At 40.5% G+C, this 22,678-nt stretch overlaps 1 long non-coding RNA gene across 3 annotated transcripts in view; it reads left to right on the plus strand.

Annotated features, from left to right (window-relative positions):
• The window catches only part of LOC141570122 (uncharacterized), a 49,046-nt gene that overhangs the window by 3,470 nt on the left and 22,898 nt on the right, over positions 1-22,678 (plus strand). For all 3 annotated transcript variants that reach the window (XR_012494023.1, XR_012494022.1, XR_012494021.1), the window contains exon 2: positions 19,609-19,684. This is a non-coding gene — a long non-coding RNA (uncharacterized LOC141570122). The remainder of the gene's footprint in view (positions 1-19,608; positions 19,685-22,678) is intronic.

Here is a 22,678-nt window from a genome sequence, read left to right on the forward strand (position 1 = left end):
CATGTGTACACAATAGTTATTCAACATTTATATACCTAAAGAAGTGATCACCACAAGTCCAGCAACCATCTGACACCGTACTATGCTCTCACAATACTATTGACTATATTCCCCTTCTGTACATTACATCTCCATGACTTACTGGTTTTATGCCTGGAAATTTGGACTTTTTATTTCCCTTCACCCTTTTCCCCTCTTTTAAAATTTTTCAATTACAGTTGACATTCAATATTATTTTACATTAATTTCAGTTGCACAGCATAGTGGTTAGCAATATATATAATTTAAGAAGTGATCCTGCTGACTAGTCTACGACCCATCTGGCACTATATATAGTTATTACCGTATTATTGACTATATTCCCTATGCTTTACTTTAATTCCTGTGACTGTTTTGTAACTACTAATTTCTACTTCTTCATGCCTTCACTTTTATCATATATTGTATATATGTACCAACTACTCTTTATCCATTCATTCATCAATAGACACCCAGGCTGCCTCCACATCTTGGCCATTGTAAACTGCTGCAATGAATATATGGATGCACATGTCCTCTCGAGATAGCTTTTCAGATAAATACTCAGAAGTGGGATTAATGGGTCCTTCTTTGTCACTTGTTATAGCCTTTGTTTTAAAGTCTATTTTGTCTGTTATAAGTATTGCTACCACAGGTTTTTTGTTTGTTTCCATTTTCATGAAATAACTTTTTCCTATCCCTTTATTTTTAATCTGTGTGTATCTTTAGATTTGAAGTGAGTCTCTTGTAGGCAGCATGTGTAAGGGTCTTGTTTTCTTATCCATTCAGCCACCTTATCTTTTAATTGGAGCATTTAATCCATTTATAATTTAAAGTAATTGTTGATAGATACATAGTTATTGCCATTTTATTATTCATATATTATATATATTATATAGATAAGTATATAATATATATATATATATATTATATATAAGTATATATAATATAAGTATATAAAGTATATAATATATATATATATTGTCCTAAAGAAGTCCCTCTAACATTCCTTGTAATACTGCTTTGGTGGTAAGGAAGTCCTTTAGCTTTTTCTTGTCTGGGAAGCTCTATATCTGTCCTTAGATTCTAAACAATCTTAGATTCTAAATGATAGTTTTGCTGGGTAGAGTTATCTTGGTTGTAGGTCCATTCTTTTCATCATTTTGAACATTTCCTGCCAATCTCTTCTGGCTTGCAAAGTTTTTATTGAGAAATCAGCTCATAGTTTTATGGGAGCTCCCTTGTAGGTAACTAACAGCTTTTCTCTTGATGCTTTTAAGATTCTCTCTTTGTCTTTAACCTTTGGCATTTTAATTATGATGTGTCTTGGTGTGGGCCTATTTGGGTTCATCTTGTTTGGGACTCGCTGAGCTTCCTGGGCTTGTGTGTCTATTTCCTTCACCAGGCTAGGGAAGTTTTAAGTCATTATTTCTTCAAATAGGTTTTCAATCCCTTGCTCTCTTATCCTTCTGGTACCCCTATGATGTGAATGTTGGTACGCTTGATGTTGTTCCAGAGGTGCTGTAAACTCTCCTCATTTTTTTAAATTCTTTTTTCTATTTGCTCTTCTGATTGGGTGTTTTCTGCTACCTTCTCTTTTAAATTGCTGATTCGATCCTCCGCTTCATCTAATCTACTGTCGATTCCCTCTAATGTATTCTTCATTTCAGTTATTGTAGTTTTTTTTTCTTCTGGTTCTTTCACTGTTTTCTAGCTCCATTTTTATGCTTCCTGTATCTTTGTTGAAGTTCTCCCTGAATTTGAGCATCCTTATAACCAGTGTTAGGAACTCTGCATTTGGTAGATTGCTCGTCTTCATTTTGTTTAGTTCTTTTTCTGGAGCTTTGTTTTCTTTTTTTTATTTGGGAAATGCTTTTTTGTCTCCCCATTTTGGCCGTCTCCCTGTGTTTGTTTCTATGTAGGGCTGCTTTGCCTCCTGGTCTTAGTAGAGTGACCTTATGTAGCAGGTGTCCTGTTGGACCCAGTGGTGCAGTCTCCCTAGTCCCCAGAACCAGGTGCTCCATGTGTGTGTCCTTTGTGTGGGTTGTGTGTGCCCTCCTATTGTAGTTGAGACTTGATTGCTATTTGCACATCAGTGGGAGGGATTGACCCTCAGGCTGATTTGTTGTGAGGACTGGCTGTGACTACAGTGGAGGAGTTGTTGTGCTTGGGCTGACTCTACAGAGCAGGGTTCACTTTAGTGGGACTCTGGGTCCTGCCTAGTCTGCCCTTTGGGTGTGTTGTCCTTGGAGGTGGCCAGGTGATGCTCAAGCCAAGTCCGAAGCTGCCACTGGGTCTGCCAGCCCTAGGGCCTCCTCAGAGGGGACCCACTACAGGCCAAGTTCAGCTGCAGCCTGTGCCCTGCCTGAGGACACGTGGCATGAGCCACAAAGCAATCCACAGATGGCCACCACCCGCTCTGTGTTTGGAGATGCCTTGAGAGTTCAAGCCGTGAAGCAAGGCCAGCTGTTGCTAGAGCTAGACTGTGGGCTGCTCAGCCAGAGATAATGAACAGGCTGAAGCCAGATGCTGCCTGTTTGGGTTTTGTGAACATTTCAGAGATTTTAGAAAACTCTGCAGCTTCAGCCAAGGCGGGAGATTTATACAGAAAAGCCACTGGAAGCAGTTTAGGTGTGCCTGAAAGTTGGGTGGGGTGTAGTCTCAGGGAATCACTAGGGTGGGGCAGATGAAAGGTGATAGCCATTTTGATGGAGACTCGGCTATGACGTCTGTGTGCGTCTGCACGCTGGAAGGGGGAGGGCTCAACAAAGAACAATTGCTTCTGCCAGCTCCTCCATTTGGGAGACAGCTGCCCCTCCAGCCCTCATTCTGAGGCTAGACAATTCAGTTCCTTCCCATATGTCCCTGGCACCTTTTGAGCTGCTGCCCCAGCGCTGGAGCTCAGAGCGAGTGAATCCATCAATGAGTAAGTTTGTGCATGGGCCTTTTAAGAGTTGCGCCTGGGAGTGCAGCTGCCTTCCGTCTCTCTCAGCCACAATTTCTGCTGGTTTTCACCGTCAGATTTATGAGGACTTTTCTACCCTTCACTGAAACCCTGGGATGGGGAGGGGCTGGGACCCCTTGTTCCTCCGGGGGTGGGGTGGGGGGAACCTCCACAGCTGAGATATCCCTCCCAATTTTTAATGGTCACACATGGGTGTGGGACCAGTTCCTTCTGAGTCTCTGTCCTTCCTACCAGTTTCACGGTGGCTTCTTCTATATGTCTTAGTCGTAGGCCTTTAGGCTTAGCTAGACTTTAGGAGATTTCTTAATAATGGTTGTTCTGTGGTTTAGTTGTAATTGATGTGGTCCTGAGAGGAGGTGAGCACAGCATTTAGCTATTGCACCATCTTGACTGAAAATCCATCTCATTGTACTTTTTAGTTTGTATTTTCCTATGACTAATTTTCACATGCTTATTGAAGGCTGGGGTTTTGTCCATTTTATTTATTGCTTTATTTCTTGTACATTAGAATAAGGTGATGTTCATACTGGGAGCTCAATGAATATTTGTGGAATGCATAAATGATTTACTCTAAGATATAAACAAATTAGAGTGAATTCAAGGTATTATCCCTTGAAAATAACACAGAGAGCACTCTGACTTGAATTTTGAAATCTTTCTTGGGTGGGAAAGAAAGGATACCCTAGCCTAGTTGATTAGGAATGATATTAAACTCAGTTCAGATGTTCCCATTCTGAACTGATAATCACATTATAGTCATGATAATTAGAACTTATCATAATACTCTACTTCCCTAAAAATACATTTATACTTTTCCAAATTTTTTTTATCCCCATAGGGCTGTGTGGTACATTTGAATATCACCAGTCTTTATAGTTTGGGGAGAAAAAAACATGAGAACTTTTAATAAAATGTATGTAACTGATTGGAAATTATCCTTGGATTTTTATTTTCTCCACGAGCACTTAGTTAATATGCTCAGAATTCTTAAAGTATAATGACTGACATGTACATGAACTTTCACATAAACTGATACTTAACAAAGAAAAATTATGTTGGGAATAGAGATATTAACTATAAGGATTCTGTGGTTAGAATTTCTGTGTAATGGTTGGAGGGAAAACTTTATGCTTCAGTGGAAAAATATGTATTGTTTAACATACACCCTCTGAGTCATCTGATTCTGATTCTCTGAGAACTATTTCACAATTTTGTAAAGTATAGATAGCTAATAGTAATCCTAAATAAATCCTGACTATAAACATGAAAGTTCTGACTTGTTCAAAGGCCTTCTCTCCTGCTCTGTAGAAAAAGAAGATACTTGTGGGGACAGAGTTCCGGAGAACAGTTTCCAGGCTCTCAGCCTCATGTGGAAAGGTGCTGGCTTGATTATTAGATGGCCATCAGCTGTAATCAGATCACCATGTGCTGTGGCTGGGTGGCCATCAGCTGTTACCAGTTAGCCATTAGCCACTAATATAACTGCCGTGGCTAAGCTAGCAAGCACGGATTGCAGTTAGCCAAGTGGGGTTTTTGTTGGTTAGTTGGCAGAGAAGTGGATGGCAGATTGCGGCTCCTGCTTCTTGTATCTCCAACTCAGCCGTCAGTGAGAATATAGAGGTACGAACCCCCTATCCATGGCTCCGTTGATGTTTCTTTTTGGCCTCACCACATCCTGCGTTCTTGTGCGGTGCGGGAGCTGAGACCCTGCATGAAAGTACTTTTGTCTCCATTTGCATATCATTTCAATATTAATGATCTGTAAATGAATCTGTTGGCATCTCATTTGAACTAGTTGTGCCAGCTTACCAGTGTCAAAAGAAAATTCAGAGGTTACTTGCTATGAATATTTTATTGAGTGATAAACAAACTGTTCACAAACTGGAAGACTTCAAAACCAAAGGTAAAAAGCTCAGCTTTCAGCAGTTATAGCTCGTTTATAAAGCATGAATGAGGAAGTACATTGTTTCCTATTGTGATTGGTTACTAGAAACTTACATTCCTTTTAGAGTAGTAGCATTGCATAAGCTTACTTGTTTATGGCTAGTTGTCTAGGAAGCTGCACAGTCATTCTGGCTTGAAGAAAGCTTAAGTTTTTTGTTTAAGGTCAGAGTGAGCATTTTGGGGAAATCAGAAGAGTTGAAGTTTTGGTTATGTGGCTGTGGATGATTGGCTTAAGGATATACTCAAACTGTGGCCTCCATTTTGGTTTTTCTTTAGCACCAGTTTCCTCATTAATGAGTTTTTAAAAATTTTTAACACATGTTCATTTTATATCTGTATGGGAGTAATGATTTTACTCTTTTGAGGAAAATTATCCTTTAATTAAATAATTGGTCAATCAATTAAAGAATGAATTAACCACACAAGAAGGCTTATTAATTAAGTTCTGAATTTGGGAGTCTGGCACACCTAGGTGCATCATTAACGGAAAGAGGATCTTTAGTAATTGGGGTCTGACTTAATATAGCCAGAATTAATTTTGTTGGTTTCCCCCCTCTCCACACTTATCTATTGATCAAGTTGATCAGATTATGAATAGATAATTGAGGTGATATTTGATCAGAAACTTGGTCTTCAGTAGGCATGGGTTCTTGTGTCTTTTAAAAGAAAAAGTTGTCCAGGATAGACTAGCTCTAGAATGTATTTTCTGTGCTTCAAAATATATTTTAAATGTGGCTTGTGACAGAAGCTATTCTTTTTTTAAATTTTTTATTGGGAAATATTGGGGAACAGTATGCTTCTCCAGGGCCCATCAGCTCCAAGTGGTTGTCCTTCAATCTAGTTGTGGAGGGCGCAGCCTGGCCCCAAGTCCAGTTGCCGTTTTCAATATTTAGTTGCAGGGGGTGCAGCCCACCAACCCATGTGGGAATTGAACCGGCAACCTTGTTGTTGAGAGTTCGCGCTCCAACCAACTGAGCCATCCGGCCGCCCCAACAGGAGCTATTCTTAGACAAAAAAATCATTATGTTTTTCCAACAATTTCATAGTAAGAAACTGAAGATAAAAATGGACAATAGCCAGCCTATGTGACAATAGAACTCTGGCCGACAACATTTGCAGCAACCAGTCCCAGAAGCCAACCCCAAACCTCTGCAGCATTAGCCCAAAACACTCAGACTAGGTCAATGACTGCCAGCTTCCCAAATAGTTGCCCCACTTGCAACTCAGAACCTACCAGAGAAAGCCAAATATGCTCCCCAAACTACTTCATAAGATGCCCTACTTCTAGTGAGTCCACCTCCTGCTTCCCCAGGCCAGCAGCCTCCAATCACAGCACGCCTGGAGACTTCCAACTCCCCTTTGAGTCTCTGCCAAATGTTAAGTGAGGCTGGCTGACTGCCTTGCTGTATAGCAAACTTTCAATACATAGCCTGTTTGTCCTTATGTTGGTGCTCTTCATTTATTTTCACAATATAGTACATTTTTCACTAGAGAATTATGAAACTTATTTGAAGACTTTATTGTTGGCCCAGAGGAAACACTCAGAAAACGACAGATTCCTTTGTTCTTTGTGGAGATCAGAAATTCCTTGCCTAGATTACAGATACGAAATCATACAGAAAAATCCTAGGACAGCAAACAAGAGTTGAATTCTAAGGCCAGTCATTTTGGCTTTAACTACATGTAGTATTACACATGAACCATTAAAAGTGAATTTGTTTTTTATTTTTGGTAAAGGAAAAATGTCTCTTGTTTCCAGTCTCTTTTAGTCTTAAAGCTGAAAGAGACTTGAGCCTGGCCAAAGCCCTCATTGTTTACAGAAGTCAAGTTTAAGATCTGGGGAGATGAGGTAGTCTGCCTAAAAGCCACGGGGACCCCAAGGGTAGCCTGAGTGTCTTCGCCATGACCTCTTTCTAGCAGCCTTAAATAAGCGTATCCCCTAAGGAGAAGCCGTGTGCAAATACAGTTTCAACACATGTCCTCAGCGTTCCTTCCAGCTGTATTGCAGCCCCTAAACTCTGAACTCCAAACCTTGTTGACTCCCACTTCAGTTTTCTTTCCAAAGCAGCACTTCACCTTTGCCTATTTCCAATTGTCTCATCAGCAAAAATCTGTTTTTCAAATGCAAAATTACCCAGAACCCAAGAAAACCTGTTGGGTTCCTCTTCACAGATACCTTGTGCCTCCCCTCTGAAGGGAGGCCCACATTTGTGGTGCCCCTGGAACCGGAATCAATATACTTGTACCTCCCAGTACCCCAGGATAGTGTTTTTCAAGCTTTCATATGCATACCAACCACCTAGGAATCTTGGTATAAAGGTCAGATTGTGGTTCAGGTCACAGTGGTGCCCCAGAGTGCATTTCTAACAAGCTCCCAGGGAAGGCAGTGCTGTCAAGTGGGTATCACCTAAATGGATTTTTTCAATTACATAAGCACACCCCTCTCTACATGTTTAGGTGTAGAGTCTTCAGAGCAGGACGTAGGAACTGTCATTTTCTAAGCTCCAAGTGCCAATTCTGTTTACAAACACAGTTCTAGAACAATGTATTCCAAACTCCCCGGTTGATAACTACTACCTAAGATGCTTGACTAAGTTCCAATTTCCAGGCCCTCATTGGGAGATGCTGATTTATTAGGTTTCGGACGGAATCCCAGAGTCTGTTTTACAAGGAACACAAATGACTAGCAGCCCAAAAGTTTGGCAGGCAATGAATGGCCCTTGAACACAATTTGAAAACTATTCTATCCTACATTCCAGGTCTAAGATTTCTTCATTCTTTCTTGATTTGACATCAGTGTTAACTTTTTGAATTATCTCCTCCAGGTCTTGATAGACTGCTTCTTTATCTTCGCCTTAATCAGACTTTCAGATGGTGATTCTGACTGGACTCTAGGCAAGTGTACCTGAAGCTCCTCTGGTCCTTTTGCAACTTACCATTTATTTGTTCAATTGTCTCTGAGGACTGTGGGCAGTTAACACAGCAAAGCTTATGGGTGACAGAGCCTTAGAGAGTTCCTTCATTACTATTTCAGTGAATTGGTTTCCTCTGTCACCACTCAAATTAGGTGGGTTTTCCCCAAGTGGGAAACATTAAAACTAAGTCTCTTTGCTACTGTCAGAGCAGTTTTTTATAAGAGAAGGTTTCCACCCAACCAGAAAACAGAGACAGAGTAGTAAGAATGTATTTACAGCCCCACAAGGAAGAAACTGAATTAAATCCATTTGTTGAGGCTTTAAAGGGCATAAAGATTTTGGCTCGTATCAATGTTCCATCTTTACAATTTCCCCAGGACTGTGGTTCGGACAGATGGATTGTATTCCTGAGATATCCTCTGAACTCTGACGCAGATTTTCCTCAAAGACTTGTTAAAGACTGTAATGTAATAAAAATATATATATATTTATTTGGTTCAGGTTGTGCCTTCACCCCATCTGGTAAAATTGGGGCAAACAGTGAATGCAGCCGTATATCCTAGTGGAAGATACAGCCCACTAGCTCTGTAACTGTACCCTATGTGAATCGGGGTGCGCTGAAGGGAGGTACTTGCTAGATTAGTGGTGCTGCCTGCCATCCAGGCTAGCACAGTAGCCAAACCTAATGTCCCTTCCAAAGGTGGAAACGTTTGGGTGTAAGTAGAGAGAAGGAGGAATAGAAGCTGAGGGTCAAGGAGTGCATAAATAAGTTATGAACTAAGGGAAATCCAATACTACACTGATACCTCAAAAGAAGTTCAGAACAAGAGATTATATTGTCTCTTATCTCAGTTTATTAAACGCCTGAAATGGTGCAGCCATAAATTTCGGAGACCAACCATGCTTCTGGAACCTGACAAGATTGAATGGAAGCCTGCAAACTTGAGTGGCCTCTTTCTGGGAGGTATTTTCATAGAATGAGGATGACAGACTGGACGAATTAATAATGACTAAATGGGATCCTAGTAATGTGCCAGTATATTTTAACCATTAGGATCCTCAGACCTATGGTATATTTTAAAATATATATTTGATCTTTGTTTCTAGTTCCTGGAACAAAACTTACAAAACCTTTGAAATTTCCTAAGTGATGAGTGTATCTTTTGTTATTTTTAACAAGTCCTTTTCAACCATTCCTGGGTTTAGGTTAATGAGGTGACTTTTGGTGGGCCCCTAGATCATTTCAGGGTGGGGGCTGGTTGCCAGAGGAACCAACCATGTGAGCTGAAGGCCGGAACTTTCAGCTCCATCCCCAGAACTCAGGAAGGGAGAGAGGCTGGAGATTGAGCTCAATCACCAATGGCTAATTATTGAATTGATCATGTCTACATAATGAAACCTCCATAAAAACCCCTAGACAATGGGGTTCAGATTGCTTCCAGGATTCTGGGAGGATGCCATGCCTGGAAGGGACATGGAAGCTCTGTGTTTCCCTCCCGGCCACATACCTTTCCTATGCATCTCTTCCATTTGACCATTTCTGAATTGTACTCTTTATAATAAACCAGGGACAGTAAGTAAAGAGATTCCCTGAGTTCTATGAGTTGTTCTAGTGGTTATTGAACCTGAGAAGGGGATTATGGGAACCCCCGATTTTGCAGTCAAATTGGAAAGAAGTGTGGGTAGCCTGAGGATCAGGTACTTTTGACTGATGTCTGAAATAAGGGTAGTCTTGTGGGACTGAGGCCTTGCCTGTGGAGTTGGAGGCTAACAACAGGTAGTTAGTGTCAGGAGAGAAGAAAATTGTTGAACACCTAGATGGTGTTTAGAGAATGGGAGAATTTGAGACTGATTAATTTAAAAGTTTTTTTCTCTCTGTTAATTTCCACATATTAGTAAATTTCCTAAATTCCATCCTATTATTGATTTTTAAATTTCATTCCATTGTGATTAGAAAACATACTTTGTATGATTTCAATACTTTTGAACTTACTGAGACTTGTTTCTCACCTAGCATATTGTATATACGGGAGAATGTTCCATGTGCACTCGAGAAGAACATGTTATCTTCTGTCATTGGATGTAGTGTTCTATTGATATCTGTTAGGTATAGTTGTTTTGTAGTGTAGTGTAAGTCTTCTGTTTCCTTGTTGATCTCTCTAGTTGTTCTATTGTTGAAAGTGGGATATTGACATCTCCACTTATTGAATTTTCTACTTCTTTCAATTCTGTCAGTTTTCGTTTCATGTATTTTGGGGCTTCATTGTTAAGTGTGTGTATGTTTATAATTGTAATATATTCTTTTTTCCCCCCCCAAAGATTCTATTGGGGAAGGGGAACAGGACTCCACTGGGGAACAGTGTGCACTTCCAGAACTCTTCTCCAAGTCAAGTTGCTGTCCTTTCAATCTTAGCTGTGGAGGGTGCCGCCCAGCTTCAGGTTGTTGTCCCTTCAGTCCCAGCCGTGGAGGGCGCAGCCCAGCTCCAGGTCTAGCCGCCGTTGCTAGTTGCAGGGGGCGCAGCCCACCATCCCTTGTGGGACTCGAGGAATCAAACTGGCAACCTTGTGGTTGAGAGCCCACTGGCCCATGTGGGAATCAAACTGGCAGCCTTCAGAGTTAGGAGCATGGAGCTCTAACCACCTGAGCCACCGGGCCGGCCCTGTAATATATTCTTGATGGATTGGCCTTTTTGTCGTCATATAGGGTCCTTTGACTCTCATAACTATTTTTGTCTTAATTGTCCCTTTTGCCTAATACTGTTATATCCACTCCAGCTCTCTCTTTGCTTACTCTTTTCATGGAATATCATTTTTCCATTCTTTTACTTTCAACCTGTTGTGTCTTTGAATCTAAAGTGACTCTCTTGTAAACAGTATATACTTAGATCAATGTTTAAATCCATTCTGCTAATCTCTACCTTTTAATTGAAGTTTTAATCCATTTACATTAAGTGTATACTGATGAGTAAAGACTTCTACCATTTTGCTACTTGTTTCCTATATGTCTCATGTCTGTTTTGTTCTCTTATTTTTCCAGTATTGCCTTTCTTTGTGTAAAGTAGCTATTTGATGGTGTACCATTTTAATTCCCTTGTCATTTGTTTTACTATAAATTTTTTGAGTTATTTTCTTAGTGGCTGCCCTGGGGGTTACAATTAATATGTTAACTTATAAAAACCTAGTTCAGGTTCATATCGACTTAATTTCAGTAGTATACTAAAACTTTGTGCCCATATAACTTCATTCTTTCCCCTCTCCTTTGTGCTATTAATGTCATACATATTACACCTTTGTACATTGTATGCCCGTTAACACAGATTTATAATTATTGCATTATGTAGTTGCCTTTTAAATCAAATAGATTAAGAGAAAATGTTACAAACAAAAAATACATTTCTAGTGTCCCAGGCAGAGCAGGACAACTGGTTACCCTAATATAGGTGTTGGGTCCAAGAGAGAGACCTGAGTTAGAAACATACATTTGGCATTATCACCTGTAAGTGATAACCAGGAAGTGGATAGAATCACCCAAGAAGAATGTGGTATAAAGAGAATACTGCCAAAGAAGGAATTTGAGGAATACTGACAGTGAATTTGAAAAGGTAGAGAAATGAAAAACTGGCCAAAGTTGTATGGCACTATTGGTTGCTTACCCAGTATCCACTGTCCCTTCTTTAATTTGGGGGAGCAATATACTCAGCTGTGAGGGTGAATCATGACTGGTCCAAGCCAGTCATTGCAATCCTTTCCCCCTTTACTAATGATGGTTCTGAGGGTGGACATATGACTCAACTCTGGAAAATGAGATTCATTCGTTCCTTCAGCAAACAGTGACTGATTGCCTACCAAGCGCCAAGGCTATGGGGATACAGTTGAAGACAAAATATTTGCCCTCATAGATTCTACATTACAGAAGGAAGAGACAGATAATAAAGAATTAAAGACATATGTCAGCTATTGATAATTCCTAAGCAGAAAAAGAGGAACAGAGAAAAATGAATTGAGGTACAATAATATTTTATATAGAGAGGTCAGGGAAGACCTCACTGGTAAAATGGCAGGAAATGTCTGGGACACTGACGTAGGTACCAGTATTACCTACCAGGGGTTTCAGCATCACCTGGTGACTACAGAGGGAGGGACCACTGAACCATGCCTGAAAGAGCCAACTGAGCAGCCAACCTATCCTAACTGGTACAGGGCTGGAAAAGGAGGGAGAGAAAAGTGGGAAGAAAATGAGAAAGAGTTGTGTCCCAGAAACAAAGGGGAAAGAGAGTCAATAGTTACAAATGCTACACAGAGGCCAAGGAAGAGAAATGTTTTCATGTCTCATGGTAACCTTGACCGGGGCAGTTGCAGCTGAGCCATGTGGGGGAAAGCCATCCTGCTGCAGGTAGACTGAGAAAGCATACACCATACAACTTCAAGGAGCTTCCTGTGGAAATGGATGGTGAGAAATCGTGCAATCGCTGGATGAGGGATACAAACCAGAGAGCAAGCACCTTAAATTCTTAATGACACTTAAATTTGTTTTACAGTGAGAAAAGGTAAAAAAAAAAGAAAAAAAACAACAGAGAGGGAAAAGCTAAAGATACAGGGGTTAATTGATGGAGATAGTACCCAGGAAAAGAAAAGACACGTATGTGCAAACCACTTTCAGAAAAAAGTGGTTTGATCTTGAAGGCCCCCACTGCAGGTTCGATCTCACCCCCAACTTGCTCTTCCGCTTGCCCTCTCAAGGATTTAGTCCCCCTGCCGTTTTGCTGCTTTTCCCATGAACTAAGCAAGCATTTACACTGCTCTTTCACTCTTTCCCCAGACACCTGAGGCTCGCCCTTGTTTCCTTTCATTTCTCTGTTCACATGTCACCTTTTCAGGGAGTCTGCTTGTCCACTTTATATAAAATCACAGCACGGCCATGCCCATCCCAGCATTCCCAATCCCTCCCTTTTTTTCCATTGCATTGATTACCATCTGACATACCACATGTCTCGCTTATTTAATTGTCCACTGATTGTCTCCCCACTAGAAGATAAACTCCATGAAGACAGGGACTTTGCTTTGTTAACAACACTGAGAAGATTGTGTGGCACATAACAGGCATTCAGCAAATATTTGTGAAATGAAGGAGTATGTGGCAAAGAAGTAGCAGAGACAACATATGAATTTAGTAAAAGGAGTCATTATTGTAAAACTGGATGGTCAGGAAAGGCTCAGGTCCAAGAAGGCAACATTCACAATAACAGCTAACATTTATTGATCACATACTTAGATATTACTCTAAGTACGTCTCTTTTAAGCTTTACAATAAGTCTAGAATGTAGGTGCTCTTCTTATGACTTCTGCTTTGCCAAAAAAGAAACGGAGTCATAGGGAGGTTAAGTAACATGCTCAGGGTCTCATAAATGATTCTCGGGGTGTCTGGGGTGACAAACCCCAGGCAGTCCAGTTCCAGAGCTGTGCGTGTAAAGACCAGGCTATATTCCCTTTCCCTTTGAGATTTAGACTCGGTGACGAGAATGGAGAAAGTTATTTCTAGCACAGAGTGAAAGGCAAGAATTTGCAAGTTCATTCTGGAGAGAATAAAGAGTGCAGTCTGGCTAGCGAGGAGCCGTCAAAGGTGCCAGGGAGTGGGAGAAACATAGTGTGGGACAGCTGGGGAAGGGTCTCGATTGCCAGGCTTAGAAGCTTGGATTCCTCTAGGAATTGGGAGTCATCATAGATGTGGATCAGAGGAGGAACAAAATAAAAACAGCACTTCAGTGGCTGTCAGCATGTTAATGGCCTCTGAAAAGAAAGTGCACAAAGTAAGGAATATTGGGAAGGTGAAAACAGCTTTTTCATCCCCAAGCTCAAACTACTCTGGATTATATTATGCATTATAAAAAGATGGACAGATAGCCCAGTTATCTCATCATTATCCCTGTCTCCATCAGACAGATTTAGACATCCAAGTTCGTAATTAGCCATTGCTAATAGTGATGATGCCATCATGACCTGGTATCAGGTACGTACGGTCATGCCCTGGGTAACGACAGGGATACACTCTGAGAAATGCATCATTAGGCTATTTCATCATCGTGTGAACATCATAGAGTTAACTTCCACACACCTAGATGGTCGAGCCTACCACACCGAGGCTGTATGCATATAGCCTATTGCTCCTGGGCTACAAGCCTGTACCGCATGTTACTGCACTGAATACTGTAGGTAATTATAACACAATGGTATTTGTGTATCTAAACAGAAAAGGTACAATAAAATGCTATGATTTAAAAGATAAGAAATGATCTACCTGTGTAGGGCACTTGCCATGAATGGAGCCTGCAGGACTGGGAGCTGCTCTGGGTGAGTCAGTGAGTGAGCAGTGAGGGAATGTGAAGGCCCAGGACAGGACTGTACACGACTGTAGACTTTATAAACACTGTACACTTAGGCTTCACTAAATTTATAAAAATATATTTTTCTTTCTTCAATAATAGATTAACCTTGGCTTATGTTAACATTTTTACTTTATAAACTTTTAAATTTTTTAAACTTTTCAACTCTTTTTTAATAACACTTAGCTTAAAACACAAACACATTATACAGCTATGCAAAAATATTTCTTTCTTTATATCCTTATTGTATATTAATAGCTGTGAGTAATGCGCCATGATGTCATGACAGCTACGACATCACTAGGTGATAGACATTTTCCAGCTCCATTATAACTTTGTGGGACCACTGGTATATGTGTGGTTCATTGTTGACCAAAACATCGTGACGGCACATGACTGCACTACATTTCACATCCTTCATATAAAGTATTTCATTTAACCTGCACAGCAACCTGCTTGGAAGAAGAAACTGAGGCTCAATTCTAGAGTTCAAAGGAAAGACTAATGCCATCCATGGTAGCACTCAGTTTGCTCTACAACATCTGAAGATCACCAGAGTCACTAGAGTCCTGCCTAGTGAGTCATATCTGCTTCTGAGAGGTGGGGACAGGCAGCATTTCACAAAGTCTATCCCCAGCCTTAGCCCCGTGACCTTTAGGAGCTAAAAGAATGTCAGAGAAAAATATCACTAATATCTCAAAGGTACTAAGTGCTGCTTATATGTGTAGGGGAAAAGATCTTTATCCACATAAAAACGTCATCCAGGAAAGCTTAGCTTATTTTCCCCCTCCTGTACTCAGCCTGTTTCAACCTAATTATTTTTTCATATGACCGATGTACAAGGGAATTCAGGGGAAAATAAAACGATATTTATTGAGTGTGATCGTGTGGCAGGCTCTTCATTCCCATTATCTCTTACTTCTCATAACAACCTTGTAAGGTAGAGTACTGTTCTCAGTTTTAATGCCGTATATGGAAACAGGCCAAACGGCTTAAGGAACTTGCCTAAATTCACGAGGGCCTGGCAGTGGCAGAAATTGGATTCCGACACAGGTCCATCTGGCTCAAGACTTCTATCTATAATATAATATGTCCCTTGCACTTTCTTATCTCTCCATTTTCCTTCCCAGTAGTAGTCTCTAGTTACGTCAAAATCACTCTCCTTCAACAGCCTGCTTGGACAGCAGTGGGCTTCAGCAAATAATGCCTCGAACATTCGTAGCAGTGCCAGGGCGGAAAGAGCTGACCCACACCCATTAGAGACAACGTGCAGGAGTCTCCCTCCACACCTTCCCCGATCCTCTCCTGTAGCAAAAGACTCTAAGGAAAGGAAACCCAAGAACTTTGCCCCATTCTTTTTGGTTAGGCTACTTCAGCAAGGGTGCACATCACACACCACAGTATTGTGCAGTGATTAGCAGGCAGAACCCAAAGCTTTGGAACAGAGACAAGGAGGCTGTTTGTTGAATGAGTGGGATCAGAACAAAGAAGGTACCTCAGGTCTAAGGTACCCTTTGACCCCGGCCAATTTCTGCTACAGGCTGCATGGACTGTCTCCCTCCCAGCCAGCCCTGTAGGCTAGAGGGACTCCTTAAGCCAGTGCTCCAAGCTAGTCTTCAGCCCTTTTGATTAAATCAAAGTTTATGGCGCTGACATTTTTCAGTTTTTAAGGAATGTCCCTTGGGGGCATATTGGGAACAGAAGCCTGTGTATGGTGGATAAAATAATAAGAACAATTAGAGAGCAGTATTCCCAACTAGCTCAGGTGTCAATCACTCTGTTGAGTATCTGCTCAGGGTAGACACTGTGGGAGAACCAAAAATGAGTAAGATTTGGTGCCTACCTTCAAGAAGCTTTAATATGAATCTCGGTAGTTAACTGACATTTTAAAATATGCCTATATGACAAAATAAATTCAGTAAACTAACAGAGCACAGTGGTTCTAAAGCCAAACTTTTCCACCACTTAATAGCTCCATGGGCTTAATTAAGTGACATAATCTCTCTGTGCATCAGTGTCCTGGTATGCAAAATGAGATAATGAGAGGTGCCTGTGCCTTAGGGTTGTGGTGAGGATTAAATCAGTCAGTGTATATAAGCTTCTTACAGTAGGGCCTGGAACATGGAAAACATTCAATAAATATTTATGATAACTATTATTATTTAAACTACCAATAAATATTATGTCTCTGCATGAATTAAATCAGCTAGAATTTTTATAAATTTAGCACAGGAAGTACTCACCTGTTCATTATTTCAGGAGTGGGAGTATATCCTTTTTATTTATTTATTTATTTATTTTAATTGGGGAAGGGGAACAGGACTTTACTGGGGAACAGTGTGTACTTCCAGGACTTTTTTTTTCCAAGTTAAGTTGTCCTTTCTATCTTAGTTGTGGAGGGTGCCGTTCAGCTTCAAGTTGTTGTCCTTTCAAGTCTTAGTTGTGGAGGGTGTAGCTGAACTCCAGGTCCAGTTGCTGTTGCTAATTGCAGGGGGCACAGCCCACCATCCCTTGTGGGAGTCGAACCAGCAACCTTGTGGTTGAGAGGTCACGCTCCAACCAACTGAACCATCTGGGAGGCAGCTCAGCTCAAGGTGCTGGGTTCAATCTTAGTTGCAGGGGGTGGAGCCCACCATCGTTGGATGGTGGGCTCGGTGAATTGAACTGGCAACCTTGTGGTTGAAAGCCTACTGGCTCATGTGGGAATCGAACCGGCAGCCTTCGGAGTTAGGAGCATGGAGCTCTAACCGTCTGAGCCACCGGGCCGGCCCAGTATATACTTTTTTTGAGGCTGGGTTTTTCCTCCCATTTTTGGAGGATGGTGTATATCTTTACACAGAAACTTTGTAATAGGTGATGCTTGGTTCCCAGGCCCCAAACAAAAGGCTCTTTAAGCCGTGATATCACTTAAGACTTGCATGTTTGCGGTTTAAAAACAAATTTAAGACTTCTATTGTAATACAGAAAATAAATGGAATAATGATTTAAAATATAATCAATAGCTTTTTATTTATCTTGAAAGCTAACACTTGAAGAAAAACAGGGTAGATTTTAAAATGAGTGAAAAGGAATATGGAAATTTGTGATAAGATAAAAAAAGGAAGCATCTGGGTACTTGAAAGGTTTTAGAGGTTGACATTAATTTTTTAGAAGTTTTATTTCATTCAGAACTTACATAACATGGTTTTTTTTCAGCCGCTGTTAGAAGTGGTTTTGCACTTATACAGGGAATTAAAAGACAGACAGAAGAAGAGAAAAAGAAGGTATATTTTCTTTAAAACGGTGTGTATTCATGTGGGAGAAAAAAACTATCTGGAATAGGATTAACTCAGCTTTAAGAAATAAGGGCAGGATAGTTTCCAAAAAGAAAAAAAATATTTTATAATAGTCCTTTACTTTCATACTTTCAACCACTGCACTTTCAAACCTTTTACATGTAAACATTGGAAGAGGAAACTGAGGCTCAATTTGGGACAGCTGGGACCTTGTACAGAGGTTTCTGCCAGCTGACAGTACAGTATGCCATCTTTGTTTGGCACTGTTTGCCCATGTGTTTAATGCCTGATTCTGTTTTCCCTTATTTTAATTTTAAAAAGACCAAAAAAATTTTAAAGAGAGATAATATATAGACCACATTGATAGAATACAATTGAGAAAGAGACCAATTTCAAGGAAAACATCCTAAGTCTCAGTCAAATGTTCAACAATCCAACTGTGAAGGAAAAGAAAATTAAAGAATGTGTGTCAATTATTAGAAATACACACTATTTGTATTTTGTGAAGGTTGTGAAATAAAATTAAGAATTTGATTAACCATTTTGGTTTTCTAGAAAGGTAAACTGCCATCACATGTAAATTCATACAGAATACATAAATCCAACGTTTTTCCTTTTAATTTTCAGCAATGCCGTGCATAGGTCCAAGAGTAGAGATGGCCAGTACAAAGCCAGGAAGCACGCTGTGCCTGGTGGTTCCCCTCTTTGGCCACTAGGGAACACCATCAGCTCCTAACTGTCTGGCTATGGGAGCTCTAAGTGGGGAAGGACTGTTTTTAATGCCGTTTAAGAAGGAAAAATCAACCTGCTCTTTAATGCATTCATTCAGCTGGAACATTTACAAATGAGGATTTGTAACCTAGAGACTGCCAGAGATGCGGGATGTAATTAGGTTTTTGCTGTGTCACGAACATACCTTGTATAAATGCTTTTAAATGCAGTCTTGAGGGTAATGACTCACTTCTCCATTCTCTCAAGAGAATTATTCCAGTTCTGACATGGCTCCAGTAGTTTTATCTGCTGGAGTAGATTATCTTATCTCTCTGAACTCTGAAACATAAAACCTAAGTAAGAATCTGACCTTAGATCTTTATAAGTCTTTAAATTAAACTGTCCCACTTATGGTTATCTGCTTAAATACTATTTATGTCAAGACAGGAGTTACAGTCCAGACTAAACCAAATCCTCAGTTAAGAAAATGGCAGCTATCCAGCACCCTCAGTTCCCATGAGTCTGCTCCCTATTGAGACAGGTACCCTGTTTCCCCGAAAATAAGGCCTAGCCAAACAATCAGCTCTAATGCATCTTTTGGAGCAAAAATTAATATAAGATCCAGTCTTATATTATACTATATTATATAAAACCTGGTCTTATAGTAAAATAAGACCCGGTCTTATATTATAGTAAAGTAAGACCGGGTCTTATATTAATTTTTGCTCCAAAAAACGCATTAGAGCTGACGGTCCAGGTAGACCTTATTTCCTGGGAAACACGGTAGTGCTGCTGCATGATGGCTGTAGGTCCCCCTTCTCTTGCTGTGCACTAGTTCACTGTTCTCTTTCAGCTGTTTCCTCTAGCTAACAATCTGCTTTTTTAAAGGTCTAAGTTACTTTAAACCATTTAAAGGACAACCAAGCTGCATGAGAAATTTTGGCTAGTAAGCCTGCCTGGCTGCTGAAGGTCTTCCTGGGAAGCTGAAAGCTGGTGGGGACCCCACATTCCACTGTCTGGTCTTTTTTTTTATCACAGTCCAAAAACCAACTTTGGCAGAGCATGATGATTGAGTCTTATATTACCATATTCCCAAGAGATTGTTGTACAAAGAACAATAAATTGCAATTTATTAAGTCATTATGAACAAATAAGGCGTAGGCGTAATGATGGAGGCACGTGCTTTAATGGAAAGAGCTCTTGGGTTATTGAGGTTATGTCAACAGATGGCAGCCTAATTTGTTAAATGTGGGTTTTATTGCTTGGTTTCTCAGTGGGTACATTATTTCCAAGTGTGAGGGATACAGTTTCCTAGAATGTCCCGTATGTACTACAATATGAATATGTCTTATTTTATAGTCACTTACCACAGTGTAATCTCACCTGGTGCACCTCCACAGGTCGATATGACCCTCTACTTCAACGAAGATGAAGGAAGATCACAGCATGCTATTAAGATAGGCGAGGCTATGCCAGGTAACAAATAAACCCTGAACTCTCAGTGCCTTAACACTATAAAGGTTTGTTTTTCATTCATGCCCATGCTCCTGTTCAGACGGTTCACAAGGGCAGCTGTTCTCTAAGCAGCAAATTCAGGGATTGGGGCTCCTTCTATCATGTACCCCCACCATCTTGGAACCTTCACTTCCAGCTATGCAGGTGGAAAGAGAGCCAGCCTGAAAGACTATGAGAGGTGTTTTATGCAATGGGTGTTGGGAAATGTAATCTTCTTCTGAGCTCAAAAGGAAAATTAAATGGTTTATTGAACACATAATCGGCTTGGCCACAATCATTTATTATTTCTAACAAAGAACCTTTCTCTAAATATCAATTTCATCTTTCCATTTCAATCCCACCTTCTTGGAGTCTATGAAATTTCTAATAAAAGGGAGAAATTAATAAAACTTTTGCATCCTTGTGACATTATTAAACATATTTTAACTTACATGAGCATTTTAATCTATGTAAGTTTCACTTAACCTGGAAAAATATTGTAATTATAAACCACTTTCCATAGATGGAAGAACACACCCTTACTCCCCCTCACGCCACCACTACCCCCTTTTGACTTCAGACTATGTTACAATTAGAACCTACAACCACTTGAAGGGTCTTGCTTCTTCACAGTTGCAAAGCCTTAACTCTTCCATACACAACAAAGAATATTAAACTAGAGTAATGTTCCCAAATTCCTGACAGATTTTAATCTTTGAGATAAAGAAATGAGAAATCAGAATTCCCAAGAATTCCAGAAACCATAAGTTCTTTTTAAAATACTGCAAAAATTGTTCCTATTCTTTATTCATTGTTATGGACACCTGAAACAAATCTGTTTAATAATTAAGTATAAAGTATAGTATAGTATTACAAAGAAGTACAGCCTATAGCAAATATTGAAACACTAGAGAACCACGAGAAAACATTCATAGGTGGTGTTTGAGTGATGTAACTAACATTCAGATACACCAGCAAGTTTAATAGCACCATCAGAATCACATGTGGAAATTGCCAACTTGATCATTTATTTTGCTTCCCAAATGTGTTATTTCTTGTAATGCCACTCACAGGATTTGCACAAGGTATACCATGCATATAATCATATTGATATTTATTTTATTTGCAAGGATAACTCATGTTAACAGCAGATGGTGCCATGAATACACACCTATAAAACGGAACAGCTACAAGCAACACCAACCAATTAGATAATGACCACTTCTCTCTAAGTGCTGATGTTAACCTTCAGCTCCACGTGTTAGCAAAACCTGCAAAGGAATTCTGGCGCCACTGACACAGTAAGTCAGGGCAAATGCAGTAACTCCTGCGCCATGACCAGCAGCAATCACTTGTTTGCCAGCTCCCTGTCATTGATTGTCAGGTCCCTGCCTGCTGCGTGGACCTTTGAAGAGCCCTTTGCCTTTCATCCTTTTCCCAATATTAACTAGTTTCTATTTACTTTCCAAGACCCCCCAAACTCTGGATGCTGCTTCCCTGTCAGGATCTCTAGCTGTTTCTTTTCTCACACATGTTCCTGCCTTACATACTGCCTGCCCTCTGCTTAACACCCAGACCTGAGGGCTGCCAGCTCCCATTACCATCAATGCCCTGGTGACACCTATGTTGATAACCTCATCTTACCTAGGTGGGCCTTAATGGGAAATATGTATAATCTTAAATTGACATATTGAAATAAAATACTTCATATAAGATCTTAATCTCATGATAACTCTGAGAGGCTAAGATGATGGCAGACATTATTTTCTCCAACTTAGGATGAGAAAAACAGATGCATCTCAATATTTAATAGGGCTGAACTCAGACCGGTGTTTCCTTTTTATTCTTTGAATAGATATGTGAATGCCTACCGTTGGCCAAGCATCTAATGCAGCTTTTATGTCATTGCTCCATATTCCCTAGGAGGGAACACACTTACATTAGCAAGAAGAATAGCATTTGACCCGTATGATATTGAGTACAGATATTCATAACAAGAGGGTATAGAGGAGGAGTCTGTGTTGGTTGAATGTTCTTTCCAAAGCATTAATCATGTCTGAGCACTTTCATTAATTGTTTCTTAATAGTTGATGCTAAGAGCTAGTTCATCCACCTCCACAGCCCACAGAGGAATGCATGAGGCACAAGTCAGAGATGCTGACATGAAGTGCTTTCCAGTTTATAAAGTGCATTCACTTACATGTCCTCTAATCCTCCCAATTTTCTGAAGGAATAGGGTCAGGATTATCCTGATTACATAGATGAAACCGAGGCGGGGGCATAAAATGAGATCCAAGATTAAATCTACTCTTTCATTCTTGATAAATTGGACTCGTACTTGGAGAACCCAGTTGGGGGTCAGGAATGTGGCAAGAAAGTGATTGTGATGAAATAGTCCGCAAATTTAATTTTACCCACCTGCCAAACTAAGACAGGTAAATAGATGTTGCCGTTCCACTGAAAAATCCCACCCAGTTTCTGACAATGCATAAAGGCTTAGACTGGCTGCATTTGCAGCTTCAAGCTAGCACACCTCTTCCTGGGTTCCTGTTGTGCTTAGTACCACAGGGAAGCTTTGTGACAGCCCAGGTTCAGCTGCACAAGCTGCCCAGTGACCACTGTTGCTGTCTCATCTGCCTGCACTGAATAACCACATAGGACGTGCATGTAGTCCACCCACGTCCTGTGGTTAGCAAACCAAAAAGCAGCTGGAATGGAGCTCAATCTGCCATTGGGAGGCAGTGCGGTATAGTGGTTGAGTGTTTGGGACACTGAACACAGCTGCAGTTCAAAGTCTGGCTTCATTGTTTACCATAGTGCAAGTTCAACAATCTAGTTACCTCCTCTATGATTCCAGCTCCTTATCTGTAAATAGATAAATAATGGCACCAGCCTCCAAAGTTGTGAAGATGAGGGGTGGCAGAATAGGCCACCCCAAATAGGCCACTTTGGCATAAGGATTCTTTTGAGCTGAAG

This window comes from Rhinolophus sinicus, linkage group LG02, assembly GCF_036562045.2.
Source record: "Rhinolophus sinicus isolate RSC01 linkage group LG02, ASM3656204v1, whole genome shotgun sequence".
Classification (NCBI taxonomy): Eukaryota; Metazoa; Chordata; class Mammalia; order Chiroptera; family Rhinolophidae; genus Rhinolophus; species Rhinolophus sinicus.